The sequence below is a fragment of the Corythoichthys intestinalis genome, chromosome 10 (assembly GCF_030265065.1).
Source record: "Corythoichthys intestinalis isolate RoL2023-P3 chromosome 10, ASM3026506v1, whole genome shotgun sequence".
Classification (NCBI taxonomy): domain Eukaryota; kingdom Metazoa; phylum Chordata; class Actinopteri; order Syngnathiformes; family Syngnathidae; genus Corythoichthys; species Corythoichthys intestinalis.
Window position 1 is genome coordinate 28,559,742 of NC_080404.1, and position 19,754 is coordinate 28,579,495.

At 38.9% G+C, this 19,754-nt stretch overlaps 1 protein-coding gene across 1 annotated transcript in view; it reads left to right on the plus strand.

Annotated features, from left to right (window-relative positions):
* LOC130922958 (serine protease HTRA1A-like) overlaps positions 1–19,754 on the plus strand; it is an 88,575-nt gene that overhangs the window by 45,977 nt on the left and 22,844 nt on the right. The gene's annotated exons all lie outside the window — the stretch shown is intronic.

A 19,754-nucleotide genomic window follows, 5' to 3' on the forward strand; every position in this document is an offset into this window, starting at 1 on the left:
AGGTGCACCAACATTTTTTTTTGCTTCTTCTCTACCGCCGTGCTTTTAATGTCTCTCCATAACATTCATATAATTCAATTGAGTGAATCCACTAAAATTCAGTCAGGCTTTGACGCTCACGTTGCCGAGAACAGACTCTAGAAAATAAAGATTGAATAAATGATGATTAACACATGTGTGCCTCTGTTGAGCTACAGAGCTTTGATCTAGCGAGTGCTAGATCAAAGCTACAAACCTGTCAATCATCGTTAACTTTAAATCGCAAACTCCAGCTGTACTGTTGACCAAGAAAAGCAGCAGGAGGGAGAGCGAGAGGCTGTACGAGCATGAAGCAGAAAAACATAATATATTTTTTGATTTGAAAACCTGACCCTTTTCACCTGATTCTGATCCTTTGAAAAATGGCGCGATCGGCTATGATTTCCGATCGCGTGATTGGATCGGGACATCCCTAGTTTATACCAGGCGTTTATCTGAAGGAAACTTCAAGCTCTGCCTCTGGCTACGTCTATACTAGGACAGATAATTTACTCCAGGGTATTTTGCCAACTATTTTTATACCTGTCCATACTACGTTTAAGGTGCATTTAAGGCCCCCCTACTTCTGCAAGGTACGCCTGCATTTGTGCAAACTATGCATGCATAGAAAGGAGCAGCCTCAAGTGTTACGTCATCACCTGTGCGGTTTACTCCTGAACCAGAAACACATTTTTCGCCGGCGAGAAATTTCGAAATTACTATACCTTCTAGACCAGGGGTCGGGAACTCCGTTTTGTGATCACTGTTTTTACCGGAACGCAATTGAACGCATCACGCGAGAGTGAAGGGGAGCACGCTCGGCTTTTACGAGCAGGCGCTGAGTTGTGATTGAAATAAATCTTTAGAAAACAACAATGAAAGCCCGACATCCTTACTTGGGATGTTACAATCAATGCTCAGTTGCGCTCTCACCACTTGGAAAATAAGAAATAGAAACATATGGTGTGGCGCTGCGTATATTTCCTGTAAGCCGCAACGAGGATTGCTTGTGCATAACAGTGGCGATCCTGGAAGTGGCGGCAGTTTTAACAGGCGGAAATGTCATGATAAAAACTGATCGTGTGCCTCTTTGACTGGGGGTACCACGCGGTTCACTTTTCGAGGTTTAATTTTCCTCTACGGATTTTTATATACTCATGTTCGATCGGCATTGAGTTGGGAGGGGCCAGCCGCAGCTGGCTGATTGGAGACTTAACGCTGGAGACGGGCTCTGTAAGAAATTGCTCATCTCCGCGTAATCTACGATGGAAGGACCACAAATGGGCACTGAATTGAAGCATATTATTGCGACATAGTTTAAAGGTTCAACAAAAATTTGTGGAAAAGAAAAGAGGAGCAGAAATGCCACGTCTTAATTGTCCGCCTCCATCGTTTACGATGCCTGCATGCCGCTCTAAAAATGGCGACGGCATGACGTCACTTCCCTAGTATCCGATTGTTGTACGGATTCACTAGTCTATATTAAGCGGCGGGTAATATTAGCCGGTGTAAGTTCTTGCACCAATAAGAGGCAGATTAGTGTAGCCGACATGCCGTATAGTCTAACTAATTACATGTTTTAGGCCATTATCCGTCCTAGTGTAGATGTAACGTCTATCTAACGTCGTTAGAAAAGTTAAACACTCGTAAAAAGAATGCTGAGCTTAGCTTTTTTTTATTTTTCTGATGGGAAAAGAGGAAGAATCAATTTGAGAGGAGGTCTTTATTTTATCAAATGCTTGAAAATGGGTATTGGTGCTGTCTATTGATTGGTCGACAGGATTGTTACAGTAAAGGAGTGTCTATTCGGGAAAGCCTTTTTTTCTTTTGAAAGTGTGATGTTCTCTGTCTATTGATTGGTCGACAGCCGGTCAAAAAAGGAGGCATCGACTTGAGTAGAGGCCTTTTGTGCAAATGCTTTTGTATAGGTGCTACTCTCCGTTTATTGAGTGTTTGGAAATTGTTACTCAGAGAAACTGAATTTCCCACTTCCTTGTGGTCATAAGCGATATAAGGGGTAGAAGGCCTTTCATTTACTGCTATAAATTGATTGGTCAATAAAGAATTATAAAAATGTAGCGTGTCACCAAGGATTGGCCACGATCTTTGAGTTGAACTGACACTCAGGACCCCTTCTGAGTTCCCAACAAACCCCAGCTTGTCGGTTCTATTCCACAAAGATGCTTTTCAAATTCATTATAATTGAGTCAGGCATATAAAATGACTCTTCTAACCATTACTCATTGTGAGACATCTGTGTATACACATATTCATGTCCATATATTCACCCGTGTTCAAGGTCACATGTGGCCGGTCAGCATCGCTTAAGTGGTCCACATAAGTACACGTTTGACGGTAAAGAAAATGGCCACACCATGCCTCATCTTCTTCTCATCATTGCGATTTAGGAAGTTCAAAGGTTTTTTTTTTTTTTTTTGCGGCTTCTCGCCAGAGCTTAGACACATCAAACGCATATGTTTGCTCTTATGTGAACTGCTGGACATTTAGCAGATCCACATGGAAGGAAACCCAAGTGCTTTTATGCGCCCACGCCAACGACATTAGCATGGCTGGACTCAAGGCATATAGCGTAGCTTTGTGACTGCTGTGTGAGGGCGACTAACAAGCGGCTTGTACAGTATTTTAAGTGTACAGTTCTATGACAATTTTAGGGCTGCAGCTATCGATTATTTAAGTAATCGATTGATCTATTGATTAGTTAGTTCGAATAATCGAGTAATCGGATTACAAACAGTAAATGCCACGAAAAATACATTTTAGGAGAAACAAGTGTTTATGCTTGCACTAATATTTATTTTGGCTTACTAAGATTGCACTTTCAAAAGAACATTAATTGCAAATACAAAATAAAATTCCAGAGTGCACTTTCATTTCACAAGAGCAATAAATGCATTAAAAAGTAAATTTAAATACCTGATCATAGCTTCAAATGGTAAGAAATAAATAAATAAATGATATAAGTACAACAAATGAACAATTGGCTAACTTGTGTAGCAAAAGTCCGCTAGCTTAAATGCTATAAAATGCTACATTTTTTTTTTTTTTACAAAACTTTTAAGAATTTTTTCAAACACCTATTCCCACCACAAAAAAAATTAAAATATACTTTTAAATTATTAATGCATAATCAAACATATTAGCTCAAATAAAAACCTTATGTTGGCCTTAGCAGGGGAGCAGTTGAATTCAGCCGTTAGATGAGTTATGTTATATGCACTGTTGCCATTAGAGGGCAGTTTATCCACACAAATCAATAAAACAATCTAAACATTTTCAAAACATACTATTACAACGCCACTCTAATCAAACGAATCCTCGAAACAGCAAAATTTGATTCGAAGCTTTTTTTCTAATCGAGTTGATTGATCAATTGTTGCAACACTAGACAATTCATACACAATTAGCCTCATATTCTAAGTAGACTTCTGCTGTAGAATGGCCACTAATAGTCCAATTTGGAGCAAAAGAGTTCAGTCAGGACGCCTGCGTTCAGTACCTTTTAGGACAATTTGTAGGGTCCAGTTCAGGACAACTGATTCCACTCTATTTTACTAAATGTATGTCTAATCCAGTTTAGAACTTGACTCCTAGTGCTGTTTGATGCAATGAAATTCAGTACTGTGAAAGAGAAAGGAGTCCAGCTCTGTTTGACAAAAGTCTTTCCAATCCACTTTTGAACATGAGTCTAGTCCAATTTAGTCCAACAGCGTCAACTCCGGTTCATCTTTTTGTTTGCAATATATTAACCTACATGATGCAAGTCTACTGCACATAAACAATACTGTTACTTTGACACATGGCTTCCATTAAACAGAAGTAAGTGCAGTTGCCTAAATGGTACCCTGAAGAAATGGAGCCAATAAACCTTTTAACACCGATTCTCTTCTTACCATCGCAGCTGTGTATGTGCAATGGTGGGAGTAACTCACATATGCACAAGTCATAAGTAGGTCTCAGATCTTAACCTTCAAATTTTCAGGCAAGTCCAACGTTACTATAACAAAAATCAAGCGTCCCCACTAGGTTTCAAGCAAGTTAAGTAAGTTAAGCCTTAGTCAAGGCATTCAATCTTTATTCAGTCAAAACATTCTTAAAGGGATCCACGCATAGAAAGACGTGTAGTTCTTAAAAAATAAACGTTTTTATGAGTTAAAATAATTTGATATTAAAACCCCTCTTGATGTTTTCGTTTTTATACAATTTGTAAAATTTGTTTCACTGGTAATGGGGTCGCCATTGCTGTTGACATCCCAGGGCGGTGACGTCACTTGGTTACGCTGCCGGGCTTACAGAGTATGACTCTAGTGACATAAACATGTAATCTGTTCAACCCTTTCAATTTGAACCCAACAGGAACATTAATGAGCATGACAGCACTGTCGACATTTTACAAAACGAGCAGCAAAAGCAAAATGAACAGGAAAGACGGGATGAGACGAGACGAGAGTTGAACGAAACCGATGTTCTGCCAAAACGTCCTACAAGGGTCAAATTTGACACCCAAAGTACTATTGTGCGCTTTCAGCTTGTTTTGTTTAGATGCATACAGACAGAACATACTAAAGATGCCTTAAGAAAATACTTAAAAGTAGTAAATAAATACTCAAGTTCCAATAACTACATTCAATTCATTTAATGTTATGAATCAACCGTTAAAGTTGTTAAAATTGCTCCCGTTGTTCCATAATTTCCCTTCTGTCTCCTTTCGACATGTGAAAGTTTTAAAACTGTTTTAAAAATAGATTCAAGTCGAGATTTTGCCGATTTAGGAGTATTTTAGATAAAAAGTTAATTAGGTTCGCTTGGAAGATTCGCTACAACAGCCTTCCAGGGAAGTCTACTGCTTGAAGATGGCGGCTGTTTACTCATTAGGCAAGTCTGTCATTTCGCATCTAGTTTTCTATACATGTGCTGCTAACACCGCAGAGTCTGTATGTCTGTATCTTTATACGTACTGTACATGTGATATCTACCATAGCATTATGTGGACGTAGTTTGTAGCGGCTGTCGGCAGCAGTCAGGTATTATTGTTTTTTTATCTAGCGACATTGTTATGAAACAATCCAAACACAGACTTTGAAATTAGAAGTCTTTATTACAAAAACGAGAACAAAGGGAGAACGCCAAAACACGCGACAGAAAAATGCAACGCAAAAAGGGCACGGACCTAGTCGGTGAGAGAACTAAGGGGAAGGCAAGAATGGCCAGAAAAAGCTGATTCAAATAACAGCAAAGTCCAACAAAAAAATATACTAACAGCAATGATAACAAAAAGATACAACCGTAACAGGCAAGAGATCTCCAGAAGACGCACACAGCGGTAAGCAAGCAAGTAGAATGTAATAGTCCGACACTCGTACACTGTGACAGCTGTCTTTAAATAACGAGTGCTCCAAATGCGCCACAGGTGTGTGGCACAGCCCCGCCCATCCAGCTGAATTATGTGCTGGAAAGGAAGGAAAAGAACTGAGAAGGCACATAAACATGACAGACATTAGTTGAGTTGAGCATTGTCATTACCCGGGTAATGACAATCATGATGTTTACTCTTGGTCCATTCCTCATTGCGTCCCGAAGACCGCGCTGACTGTGTTTTAGTTCTGCTTTACTTGACATATATCAATAATCGGAATTTCGATGTTTGTGAATCGTTCCAAATCTTCCACGGCCGAATCGCGAATAATCTAAGAATCGGAAATTTCGCACACCTCTAGTGTTGGACGTCTTGCCGTGTAGAAGGAATCACAGAAGACCGGTAGTGTTCGTCTAGTGCGGGAGTCAGAAACCTACGGCTCTGGATCCGTATGCGGTTCTTTAGCACTGCCCTAGTGGCTCCCTGGTGCTTTTTCAAAAATGTTTGCAAATGGAAAAAGATGGGGGAAGGAATTTTGTTTTAAATATGGTTTCTGTAGGAGGACAAACTTGATTCTAATTCATTAATGTTCTAATGAAGTTGAGGCGGCATCGTAGAACAGAGTTGTCACGTGGCGCATCATTCTCTACAGGATGCAATGCAGGGAAAATAAAACACATATTTTTCACACCATAAGGCTCACCTAAAAGCCTTACATTTTCTCAAAAGCCGACAGTGCGCCTTATAATTCGGTGCGCCTTAAATATGAATCAATATTGAGCCGCAAAAGGTCTCACAGCAACTCAGAGCGTAGTGTAATGGATGCATAACGTAACCCCAGCCTCTACTGTAGTGTCTATTCTATGCACCTTATAATGAGATGTGCCTTGTGTATGAAAAAAGTTTTAAATGTGGCCATTCATTGAAGGTGCGCCTTATAATGCGGAAAATATGGTAATCATGAAGGCTCATAATATATTTGTAGACAACTTACCGGTAGTCATTTTTGGTTCATTACCGGTAGCTAATATAGCTATATTAGATAAATACAGCATGTGTTGCCTTCATTATAGGGTATTATAATTAATGCACTATATTTGTTTTTTGTTTTTTGTTTTTGTGCAATATGGCTCTTCCAACATTTTGGGTTGCCAAGCCCTGGTCTAGTGAGTGACAAACTACGTCACCACCCCGAGTGTCCATTGTGCACATAAAACATGGCGCCCTCCGTAGGTCAAAACATGTACTAAATATTCTAGATTTTTAAATCAATGGCAATATTTTATGTGTTTCTAATAACATATTTTAGGAAAAGAAAACAGTTGTGGCCTATAAGAGCCTACAAGTCTTTAAGTCCGATGTTCCCTTTAATACAGTGTTTTTCAACCTTTTCTGAGTCAAGGCACATTTTTACATTGGAAAAAATTTCGAGGCACACCTCAAACCAAAAATGTTCCAAAATTACTTGCTGTACAGTATATTTAATTGTAAAATACTTTCTCAATATTTACACTTAATCAGTGTGAAACTTGAGTCTGTTTGGATGAACACAAACCCGATATCCTGGTAGTAATTGAAGAAAGACATACACAAGCTCTTCAACGTCCTCAGTCTCTCTGTTTTTTATTTATTTTTTTATAGCAGTTTGGCTTGAAAAGCTCAGAATTATCAGACAGGGGGACTTCAGCAATGTCTTTACAGTAGCTTTCCAGGCAGGTAGTATGAATGTCTCTGCCACAGTGTGGGACTTTTTGGATTTAGCAACTAGTTCAGCAACAAGGTAAATGGCTTTGAGGGCTTTCTCATTTACCTTTGTAGTTTTTCTCAAAAAAAAGTTGCCTGTTTCTCTGTGTTTTCATGAAGGCGAGCAAAATTGTCCATCAACTTGTTTTGAAGCAACGGGTGTTTCGTTTGGAGATGACGTTTAAGCTTGCTTGGCACTAAGGCACTGTTGGATAGCTGCTTGTCTCACGTTCAAGAACTGCTTGGATTTCTAGCCATTAGCCGCCTTGCTGTCCTCGACAATGTGTTGGAATAAAACACGGCAAGGATTGATGGTCGTCACAAATGGATAAAATAGAAACGGACACTTTCGTGCATATCAACACTTGACGAGTCTAATGAAATGATGTACAGTACATGCACTGGGGTCCACATTGTTGCGGACAGCAATGAGGCTGATGGCTAGAAATCAGTTCTTGAACGCGACATGAGCAATACCCAGTGTTGTCAGTAACGCGTTAGTTAGTAACGCGTTACTGTAATCTGATTACTTTTTTCAGTAACGAGTAATCTAACGCGTTCATTTTTCTACACCAGTAATCTGATTAAAGTTACTTTCCTTAGTGTCTCTGCGTTACTATTTTTTCATTGCCTCATAACGTATGTAAAATGAAGATTATTGTAGTCATGTACGAAGAGCATTTTGAATAGAAAATGCTAAAATAAAAGGTTCCCGGTACGTGTTTCCATGACAACCTCTTAGCTATTTCCTGTTTTGGTCTCGTGTCACATGTGTTGTGGGACTGAAGGCGTGGGCCAGGCGGGTGGGCATTGGAGCCGAGTGTTGAAACGTTGCGAGGGAATGTTGATCTGTGGATATCCATGAATGAAGGTGAGTATTTTTCCTTCATTCTGGAGGTTATCAGCAAAAGGTTGGACTTCCTACATGCGCAGCCGCTTCGTAGCTTTGCTGTAGCAACGACGGGCAGTCATCGCTCCAAGTTGGCAAGCTTTGTTTACATCATATGCGTGTTGCACATTTATGCCGTGAGGTGATGTGTTCGTTTAGCATCTGTGTTGTAACTCAGATTGAGTGTAAAGTGCTTAGTTGCCGCCACGTTTTGTGGCCAAATTGACTACTACTGAGGACTACTTCCGGGTTGTGGACGCGCATCCGCGCCCACCACATTTGCAATTTTGTGCAGTCAGTTTGCATTGTTTTATATTGACACTGATATGCTGTTCACCATAAGCCGAAATTTAGAAGTTTTGACATTAGGCTTAATCTTAGAGTTAGCGGGGTTTAATTGGTCGGTGGAGTTGATTTCAACAAATTCCAAGCAGTTTGTCAGATATTTGTTAGTTTCAGGGCTCCGGAGTGGCTAAGCTAGCGCGAAATTCTGATATCCCCCTTTAAATTCAATCATCAGAAAGTCAATTATATGTAATGACATTTTTCCGTTTCTCATTCTTATGTTGAGGCGGCAAAGGGAGAAAAATGGGTAAAAAGTAACTGACGGATTACTTTTAAAGTAACTTAGTTACTTTGATAATGAAGGAATAAGTAAAGTAACTAGATTACTTTTTTGAGGCGTAATCAGTAGTCAGTAATTAAATTACTTTTTCACGTAATCTGTGACAACACTGGCAATACCTCACTCATCTGCACATGACCGAAACTGAAACCTTCTACCTACTCCTTCACCACTACTGCAACTCTGCCCGACGACATAAAAAAATGCGATATTGGATAGTTTCCCGCGGCACACCTGACGATCTCTCATGGCACACTGTTTGAAAAAAACTGCTTTAATAAACGCACGTTAACCACTTTGATCTTTGACCTCAATATCTGTAACCTTTGTTCAGCATTCAAACACAATCACAAAAGTTCTAATAAACAATAGTGCCCTTTAAGACAACACTGTCAGGTGCATCTTTGGAAAGCTGAGTTCATAGTCCAGTTTAGGACAAAACCAGTAAATTGGTAGGCTATTTTGAAAAAGCAGAAATTTTAAAAGGAAGTTTTCTTGATATATTTTAGGCAATTCTGTCCCCAGTCCTAAAATTGGCGAGTCATGTGACTCGAGTCCGCCAACTTTGCTTATCTGTCCATACAGCTCATGCATTCCAGATCCCCTTTTCTCCACACTGTGGGAAATTGTGTCGAGTGAGTCAAAACGCGAGCGCCACTGTGATTCACGAGGCACTTGCTCCTGTTTCTGAGAATGAATTTAAAATAAGTTAATTCTATTGCTGTCAGATGCCTCTATTTTGTGACTCACTTTTGTGTGTTGGCTTAACATAGACTCTGCTTAGCTGTTTTTTTTCCATATGTGGATTTGACTCAGATGTGTCACATTCTTTTCCTGTAATTTGTGGTCCCCGTTGTTCCCATCTCACCCTTTTATTGTCATCCCTTGCTTGTGTCTTTGGGTGAAAGGCACGTGCACCCTGGCTTGAATAGCTCCAGTGAGTCACAGTTCTCTGTTTACCACAAGTTGTGGCAGTGCTGAAGGACTTTCACACCTGAGTGCTGTTAAATTGCCAAATAACTGATGCATTTTGCACTATTTGACATGTTTTTTTCCATTTTTTACTGGGACTGTTTGTGGATGTACATCCCAATTAAGGATATAAGAACTTGGGGATTTTCTTCCTCACATGTGAGGACATTAAAGTATATTAATTGCTCCAGTGTTTTTCCCTTACTTGACTTATCTGAAGCCTGCTCATCAATCAGATTTTGGCTCATGACACAAATAAAAAGACGCTAGCGATGGCTTATATCTAAAAGAAAACTACTAAATCAAAGAGCCACTAGGCTGTGTGAATTATAGACAAAAAATCTGGATGGTCCTTTTCCCTTTTGGCCCAGACGACACAATTTCTATGATTTCCAAACACAATTTGAAATTGTGGTTTTCCACATGCTTCAGTCCATCCCACATGAGCTCGGCTCCAGAGAAGCCGGTGATATTTCTGGGTGTTGTTATATGGCTTTCGTTTTAGGTGCCTACAGTTTTAACTTGCTTTAAAGATGTAGCAACAAACTGTGTTAACTGACAATCAAAGCAATGAATAAATCAATCATACATTTATTCATATACTTTATTTTCTATGCATTAAAATTCAACAAACGTTCTCTGCATAAAACAAGAACAAGAGTAAAAAGTAAAGCACATAATCTTTGTTGACACTTACAATGCATCCAGTTTTACGCTTATTTTACACCAGTGGTTCTAAACCTGGGATCTGTGAGTCAGTCTAAGGGATTCGGTGAAGGTTAAGACACACAGGGCCCTATTTTTGCATGCTGAAATCTAGGCAAAGTGGCATTTTAAACCAGGTTTTGGACTGGTTAGTCCCCAATTTACAGGCTTTAAGCCAATTTTTTCAACTGCTAGTCCTCTATTCAATGGGAAAAGAAACTGGTTTGCTCAGTGGAAGGTTCACTCACTTGGAATGAGGAAGTACAACAGACGTACGGGTAACGTGCACTACGTTTACATTAAAAAAAAAGTTTTTTTTTTAAAAATTGTGTCACATTTTAGGCCATGAAAATAGTATGTGATGCCAGGATGTGATAGAATGAGAATGTCGACATGAAAACAAAAATAGAAATTGTTGTAAATTCACACTGTCTATTGGATTTGCGAGAGGATTCATGTTTTTTTTTTTTTTTTTTTTTTTTAACATAATGACTTTGTGTACAAATTTAGTGATCAGTTTGTGCAGGGTTTTTTGTTTTGTTTTTTATTAAATCTGATATTATTTGAGATGTAAACATGACAGAAACTGCACGGTCAAGGTGAATGAAACCGAACAAGTTTAATGTTGAACAATTAAGATATATTCCTCCAAATTTGAATGAAAAATTCTAAGATATGCGCATTGGGCCAGTCTTGGTTTTGTGGTCTGATGATGTTTCAGGCAGTGTTGTTAATAACGGCGTAACTAACAGCGTTAATTTTTTCAGTAGTGAGTAATCTAATTAATTACTTTTCTCATCTTGGCAACGCCGTTACCGTTACTGAGGCGGGAAAGGCCTGCGTTACTATGCGTTACTATGCGTTACTATGCTGGTTGAATGACGCGAGAAAAGTTTAAGAGAGACAGACTCACGGAGACGAGAGAGCAGAGCAGGAGTGGTCAGCGATGCTAGGTGGCTCCAATAATACCTGACTGTAGCCGATAGCCTTCAAACTATGCCCACATGATGCTACGGTAGCTATCACATATTATTGAACTAGATGCAAATGGCAGACACGGCGGCATTAGCAACATGTATAAAGAACTAGATACGTTAGTAAACAGCCGCCATCTTAAAGCAGTAGACCTCTCAGGAAGGCTTTGTTGTAGAGAACCTTCCTCGCTTCCTTTATCTAAAATGCCCCTCAATAGGCAAAATCTTGACTTAAATCTATCTTTAAATGATGAAACAGTTTTACAACTTACACATGTCGAAAGTAGACAGAAGGGAACTAATCCAATAACGGGAGCAAGTTTAAGAACTTTAACGGTTGATTCACAACATTAAATGACATCCACACATAGCAATGCTTACTATCTAATTATCGCAATATTTGCAATACCCCTGTGTCTAGTTAAGTTCAGAGTAAAGAATTGGGCTAGGGCCAATTGTCCCAAAAACCTTTAAACTTCACATTGTGTGAACTGTTTTTTTGTCTCGTCAAACGGCGGACTGACGAAACGACTACAAACATGGCCGCCGCGCTTCTTCCTTCCTGTCGGACAGCTGTCAAAATAAAAGCAGGAACGAAAAATGCACATCGCGAAATGAAGGGCAGAACAAGGAGTATTTTAGATAAAAAGTTAATTAGGTTCGCTTGGAAGGTTCACTACAACAGCCTACAAGAAAAGTCTCCTGCTTTAAGATGGCGGCTGTTTACTAACGCACCTAGTTTTCAATGCATGTGTATGTCGCTAAATGCTTGATTAGGTTGGTTGTATTAAAACTTCTTATAGCTTTACCACCACGCTTGACTTTATTGTGGCATATGTTGCACTCTGCCTCTTCGTATTTGTCGTCCTTTAAGGTGAAATGATCCCACACAGCTGACATTTTTACAGATAAAGTCTCTCGGTAAATTGGGAGAAGGTAATGAAGTGTGTTGAAGGTGTGCCTTAAAATGCAGACTGGATTTTAGGGAAACCGAAGCAAAAACTGGAATGGATTATGTATATCGGTGCGCTGGAAAACTCGGATTTTCAAAAAAAATGGATCGGAAGTCTGGATCGGACTTTTTCCGTGTCGGCCGATCCGATACCGATCCGCATTTTTTTGCCCATATCGGCGTCCGATCCGATCCAAATATCGGATCGGGACATGTCTAGCGTTAAATAAGCAGAGTGAATTTTGGCAGCCTTTGGAGCCTTCATTTAATTGCCTAAAGCCTTACAATTCCCCTCCCTACTATTAGAAATATCATGGGAAGCAATGTGGGGAAGCAAGGCAGCAATTGATCTTTTCGTATCACCTTATGTTATATCCCATCGCAGAAAAGATATATGAATTGGTAGGACTACGCACAGTCATGGTTCCACTTGTCATGGTTCCACTTCCCATCATGCATTTGGCATGGCCTTCAGTATCATTTATTGAAAGCTCAACAAATACACCAGATGGCAATATTTAGTCACAATATACAAAGTCACAAGTCTTTCTATCGGTGGATCCCTCTGACAGAAAGAATGTTAATAATGTAAATGCCATCTTGAGAATTTATTGTCATAATAAACAAATACAGTACTTATGTACTGTATGTTGAATGTATATATTCGTCTGAGTTTTATTCATTTTTTTCTTAATGCATTGCCAAAATGTATATGATCGGGAAAAATTATCGGGAATGATTGGAACTGAATCGGGAGCAAAAAAAAAAAAAGCAATCGGATCGGGAAATATCGGGATCGGCAGATACTCAAACTAAAATGATCGGGATCGGATCGGGAGCAAAAAAAACATGATCGGAACAACCCTAACTGTAATTAATTACTTTTTTAAAAGTAAGTTTAACAACACTGGTTTCAGGCATGAAGATATTTTAGCCAGTCTAAAAACATGCCGTCTAAATGAGAAGAAATTTGAATAGAAATTCACTTGGGTTTTAGCTTGCTAGCTTTGATATATCAATTTTGAATTTGAAAGAAAAAAGATTTTTCTAATTCCAAAGGGTTCAGTTAATGCACATGTGAAACTCGTGGGTTCGGTACCTTTTGCAAGGTTAAGAACCACTGTTTTAGACCAGTAAAACTTAAATGAAGTGAAGCATTGAAATGATCTGTTTTGTGAAATGTTCCTGAGCACCATTTTTGTTTTTTGTTTTTTTCCTCAATGCTGAGCAAGAGAAGGACGTGGGAACTCAATGTTGGTGTTGGCCTTGCCATTTACTTGCAGATATTTTTCCAGATTCTTTGAATGATTCCATGATATAATAGACCATAGGTGATGAAATATGTTAATTATTTATAATTGCATGTTGACAAACCTTTTTAATCTATTGAGATATGTGCTCACGCTTTTGTTCACAAAGTGGGGAACATCTCCCCATCCTTAACTGCCAACATCAACATTAAAGTGTTGAACCATTTAGTATCTTGTCTTTGTAGTGTATCCAAATGAATTTATTGTAGTTATAAAAGGTTTGCAAAATATGCGTGTGTGTGTGCGTGTGTGTTGCCATCGAGACTACGACTACTCGTGTCAGGCGTCTGTTTGTGTTTGCACATATCAAGCACGTAAGGGTTACCTGGTTTATGCACACATACTCACACACAGCGTGTTCGTGTGTACATTTAGCATGTTTGCTTTTCACACTGCAGCGTTGAACAGACAAATGTCCCAGCGGAGGTGGTGGTGTCTTAGTCAAGGGAGTGACAAGTTTGATCCCTACTTCTTTTGCTTCTGTTTGTCAAAGAACAAGTGATGAAGTTTGCTTGTGCTAAATTAGTTGGGTTCTCGGTACTTTTTATGCATCCTGACTCCTAATATTACAGACATGTCCAGTCAAATTTTTGTGTTGATAAGTAAAACTGGTATCAAGCGGGCAAATTTTCATTATTGCATCTGTTTCTTCAAATTGATGATCAGATCTCTCGAATAATAAACATCAACAACAAATAATAATCATAATTATAATAGATTGTGCTCATGGTACTTCAGTGTTTTTCATGCATTTTGTTCCACCCAGTTCTATGTCAACTACGGGAACAAAAGTACTGTATGTTCCTTAGCATACCATTTTTTTCACTCCAGTTAGGGCTCATTTGTACCCTGGAATTTGCCCAAAATTACTCCTTCAAACCAAAATGGCAGACTTAATGTTCAGTTTATGTCAAGAGTCCTTAAGATGCTTTCATGCATGTTGTTGTCATAATAGACATGTACCACCAATTGTGTGCCAGTCTGGGAAACGGGATTACATTTTCCTTACCATATACCGTATTGGCCTGAATATAAAACAGTGTTTTTTGCATTGAAATAAGATTGAAAAAGAGGGGGTCGTTATATTCGCAGTCTAGGCATTATACCCACTCACGACACTAGATGACACCAGATATCATTGAAGCGATGTTCTGTTTTGACAGATCTCAGCGACTCTCCCCATTCATGATGCTAAACAGTGCCAGATATCTTTGAAGCGATAATCTCATGTCAGATCTCAGCTTCTAGTTTAACCAGTTTGCCTTATTTTACTGCAATGTTTTTCCTTATTCAGATTTTTTTCAAGACTACAGTTACAGTTAGACTTCACTTTGATAGTTAATGCAGTTATTCCATTTTTTTTTGTTTTATCACAATGGATAGGTTTATTTACATTTCAAAAACCAGAAGCCATTCATTTACAAATGTGATTGCACTTTAGTTTACATATTTAAATGTTCAGATATTAAGATTTGAATGAGGCAAAAAACATGCTTTTTCTCTCAAATATAATGTTATAATCATTTGTTTCAGATGTACTGTAATTATGTTCTGTATAAAAATTAGTTTGGTGTTCAAAAAGTCTTTTTTTCAAACTTGAGTCTTGAAAAAGAGGGGGTCGTCTTATAATCAGGGCCGTCTTATATTCGGGCCAATACGTTATACTGTATTTTGCGGACTATAAGGCGCACTGCATTATAAGGCGTACCTTCAACGAATGACCTATTTTCAGGGGTGAAAGTGGCTAGAATTTCTTGCCGGAACTCTCCGACGTGAAGGTCGCCACGGAGCCAGAAATTTTATTAATTTTTTTTTCATTAAAAAATTTTTTTTTCAGTGATTTGCAAAATAAAAAGTTAGAAAAAACAGCAATAACCCCAACTTCCATCTCCTAATTTTTATTTTCCCTCATTTCCTCACATACTAAATGCCAAATCTCAATTTGAACTACTTAAGAACATAGGATATATAGTAAAATTGAAGTTAATGTAAACATTTACTTTATTTATTTATTTATTTTTATAATAAAGATATATGTAACATAAGTTCAGAAAAATAAGTACAAATGGCTTATATTATGCAAAGTGAGATGGAATATATTTTGAAGATCGCGCATTGACTTTTTTAAATCATAAGGAAATGAATAAGTAGCCTAACATACAGTAAATAAACAAATATAAGTCCAAAGTGCACATTGACAGCTAAGATGTTCTGAACCTCCCCATCAGAGCAAAACAAAACAAACAAAAAAAAAGATAAATAAGCCTCCTCAACTCTTTCGTTGCGCTTAAAGATTTCAATTCAACAAGCTTTTTTTTTTTTTTTTTTTTTGCTGTTCCAAAACATGCACATTTGAACCAATCAGAGCTAACCATCTCTGCTGATCACATGTCAGTATGTCAGCCAATTGAAGGGATAAATGAGTCCAGGCGTTTTGCTTTGCTGCGTGCATTCGCACATTGACGTGACTCATCATCGTCAGACTCGGATAACTGCAGCAGCTGGGGAAATCTCCATGCCATCCGTGGAATGAAATCAATAATAAATATTGGTGAAAACGGATTACGCTACACAAGCACTTTATTATGCTTTTTGTTAACACTTGTGTCTGTAAATCTGATGTTGGTAGATTGTTTTTTTTTTTTTTTTTTTTTTTTTTTTTTTACACAGCGTTTTTACACAGCGTTTTTACAGTTGCTGTCATATTTTCGGAATCAAAGAACCATGTACCGGAACAGCATTCCGGCTCAGAATCTTATACTCGAACTGCGTTCTGGCCCTGAATCTTATACCGTAACTGCATTCCTGACCGTTCTGGCCCACTTTCACCCCTGCCTATTTTAAAACTTCTTTCATATAAAAGGCGCATGCATTGTAGCGTAGACACTACAGTAGAAGCTGGGGTTACGTGATGCATCCATTAGAAGGAGCTGCGCTCCAAGTTGCTGATATTGATTCATATATAAGGCGAACCAGATTGTGTCAGCATTTGAGAAAATATAAGGCTTTTAGGTACGCCTTATAGTTCGGAAAATACAGTACGTATTGTAATATAAATAACCACAAGGGAAGATGCCAAACTCCATTGGTACATTAAAACTTCAACATTATAAGGCTTTCAGATCTAACATTCTGCACCTATAGATATCGTTATTGTACTTTATTTTTTTTAAATATTCTTTTTTTTTATTATCCATTTATTTGCAACAAGGGACAAAACACACAAAAGTACATACTATTTATTTATGCAAAAAGTGTGCGTGTTGGTAAAGTGGCAGCAGCATGATGTGGTTTGACTGGAGCCTTCCCAGCAGCATGAGATGATTTCACCAGCGTGGAGGGATAAATATAACCTCTTCTATGTGTCTGCCTCCACAACACAAGCCACCATGCTCCCCGGTTTGTAACAAGGTTCGCCACACTGTTATTATTTACCTACACAAACCTTTTTTTTTCCAGCCATCTGTTTCCACGCACGTGCGGGAGTACAGAAATGCTTTGTCAGCGAGGCATTTCTGAGGCAATAAATCATCTATGTGGTTAAAGTTTTAGCTTAAAGTGCGTACGACAGGAGAAAAAAGGTCTTAAATAGCATTATTATGTGAATTAGAATCATATTTTTAGACGATTCGACTATATACAACAATTTAGCAACACGCTGATGACGAGAAATTTGTCTTTTAATCTGCCGGTTAGCCACGCCTACCATTATAGGGCTCTAGCGTCCCCAACAGGTGGATGATGTCAGCGGGAGAATGGGCTCATCGGTTTTACTATTCAGCCTGTTGAGGGGGAATTATTTAGAACGAGGAAAACGCGACGAAGAGAGCCGCAAAATGTCATTGTTTCAGTCTCTCTACTCCAATATTTTGACAGGATATTCTTTTTATCCAAGTATTTTTTTCCCCAATAGCTAAATAGATGGCATGGTCATAACAAATAACAGTCTTGTGCTAAATGGAATATGAAATAATAAATGCATTTATTCAGGACGACATGGCCAGTGTTGTTAATAACGGCGTTACAATATAACGGCGTTACTAACGGCGTTATTTTTTTCAGTAGTGGGTAATCTAATTAATTACTTTTCTCATCTTGGCAACGCCGTTACCATTACTGAGGACGGAAAGGCATGCGTTACTATGCGTTACTATATTGGTCGAAAAGTCTGAGGGAGACGGACTCACCGAGACGACAGAGCAGAGCAGGAGCGGGGAGGAGGCAAGAAAGTTATGACGCCAAGCAAACGCGATGCTAGGTAGCTCCAATAATACATGTTGTAGCCGATAGCCGACAAACTACGCCCGCTTGTTATGGTAGATATGGTAGACATGGTAGATATCACATGTACTGTATATAGATATAACTAGATGCAAAATGACGGACATGGCTCTAAATGCGTTAGTAGACAGCCGCCATCTTAAAGCAGTAGGCTTTTTCGGACGGCTCTGTTGTAGAGAACCTTCCTAGCGAACCTAAGTAACTTTTCATATAAAATACTTCTAAATCGGCAAAATCTTGACTTGAATGTATCTTTAAATGATTCAACAGTTTTCAAAACTTTCATATGTTGAAAGTAGAGAGAAGGGAACTAATGCAATAATGGGAGCAATTTTAACAACTTTTAACAGGTGATTCAGGGTAAAGGGTAAATTAGGGTAAAGAATTGGGCTCGGGCCAATTGTACCAAAAACCTCCACAAAAAACTTCACATAGTGTGGCCAATGTTTTTTTTTTTTTTTTTTTTTTTTTTTTTTTTTTTTTGAGGAAAAAAAAAAAAAGTAATTATCACCAATTACTTTGCCAAGTAACTAATTACTCTTACAGTCAGGTAATTGAGTTACTAACGCAATTACTTTTTGGGAGAAGTAATTTGTAACTATAATTAATTACTTTTTTTCAGTAAGATTAACAACACTGGACATGGCAAAATTACTCCATAATGGTCAAAACTGTCGACTTCACCTTTACTGTCACACCTCCCAAACGATATTTTATGCCACCTAAGTCGGGCTTATGTCGTTTCCCTTCCCCAGCTTCGGAGAATGTAAGCAAACCAAGAGGCGTGACAGCTAGCCGACACGCTAACCCGAACCGAGTGATGTTTCAAAGTCTTCAAAGTGGAAAATCACACATAACTAACCCGGATCATTTGACATGACGACTGGGTTGTCAATTATCTTGGCTGGTCGGCAACCCGCCCGGCGGCCAACAAGTTAGAGCTCATCGTTCCCCTGCTAAGGGCAGAGGGCTCGTTTGCGGGGAAGCAGCTGGACAATGACCGCCGGACAAACCGGCCAATGTTGAAGGAGCGTGTAGCTGCCAAATGGTTAACACGAATATGGCAAAATAATGCTTTACTACACGGCGAAGTCGTAAACAGCGAGAGACTCATAGGAGGGCGGCTGCAGTTGTTATGCAGCTAACATGACAATATGTGTATGAGGAAAGGTTTTTACATGCCCATCCATGATGAAATATAAGTAGTCCTTTATTTAAAGAAAGTTTGTAGCGTTTACTTTGTAATCGCTGTATTCGTGGCCTTTTTTTTAACACAAAGTTGCGGTTTCTGATCAGTTGGAAAATTTGACAGAACACCGCGCACATGAAGAGGGCAATAAGTATAGTAGAGTATAGTGCTCTCCTGGCGGGGGGTTGTGCGACAAGCTGCCGGTCGTCGGCCGAGGGGACAAGGAGCATGTCAGCCACAAATACAAGCCACCTACATATTAAAATAATCCTATTATTTGACATAATACAAAACACTATTTTTACTCACTTCCTCGTAAGTCCCATGGTCCCACAGTAGTAGGGCTTGTTTTGGCCAATATCCACCGGTGAATGGGAACCTTTTGAAATCCCAAAAAGGCTCGCACACCTCTCCCTCAATTACAGCAAGATTTTTCTGCAGCCGTTTGGCTGGTGTCATGCAAAAACTAAACAAATTAATCCGCAAAATCACCTGAATCCTTAGTCCTTCTCATACAACAGTCCAGCTATACAGTGAAGAGGACTCCTTCTCCCGTACACGTCACAGCGCCTTCTTCCTCAATGCAAGACCGAAGCCAGAGGTCTGTCATTTTCGTAGCGCGGATTAAAAAATTTGAATAATTATATCGATCGCTTCTTCACAAATCCAAGTGGTCCATTTCATTCAGGAGCATAAAATACCCAGTGTATTATGAAAAAAAA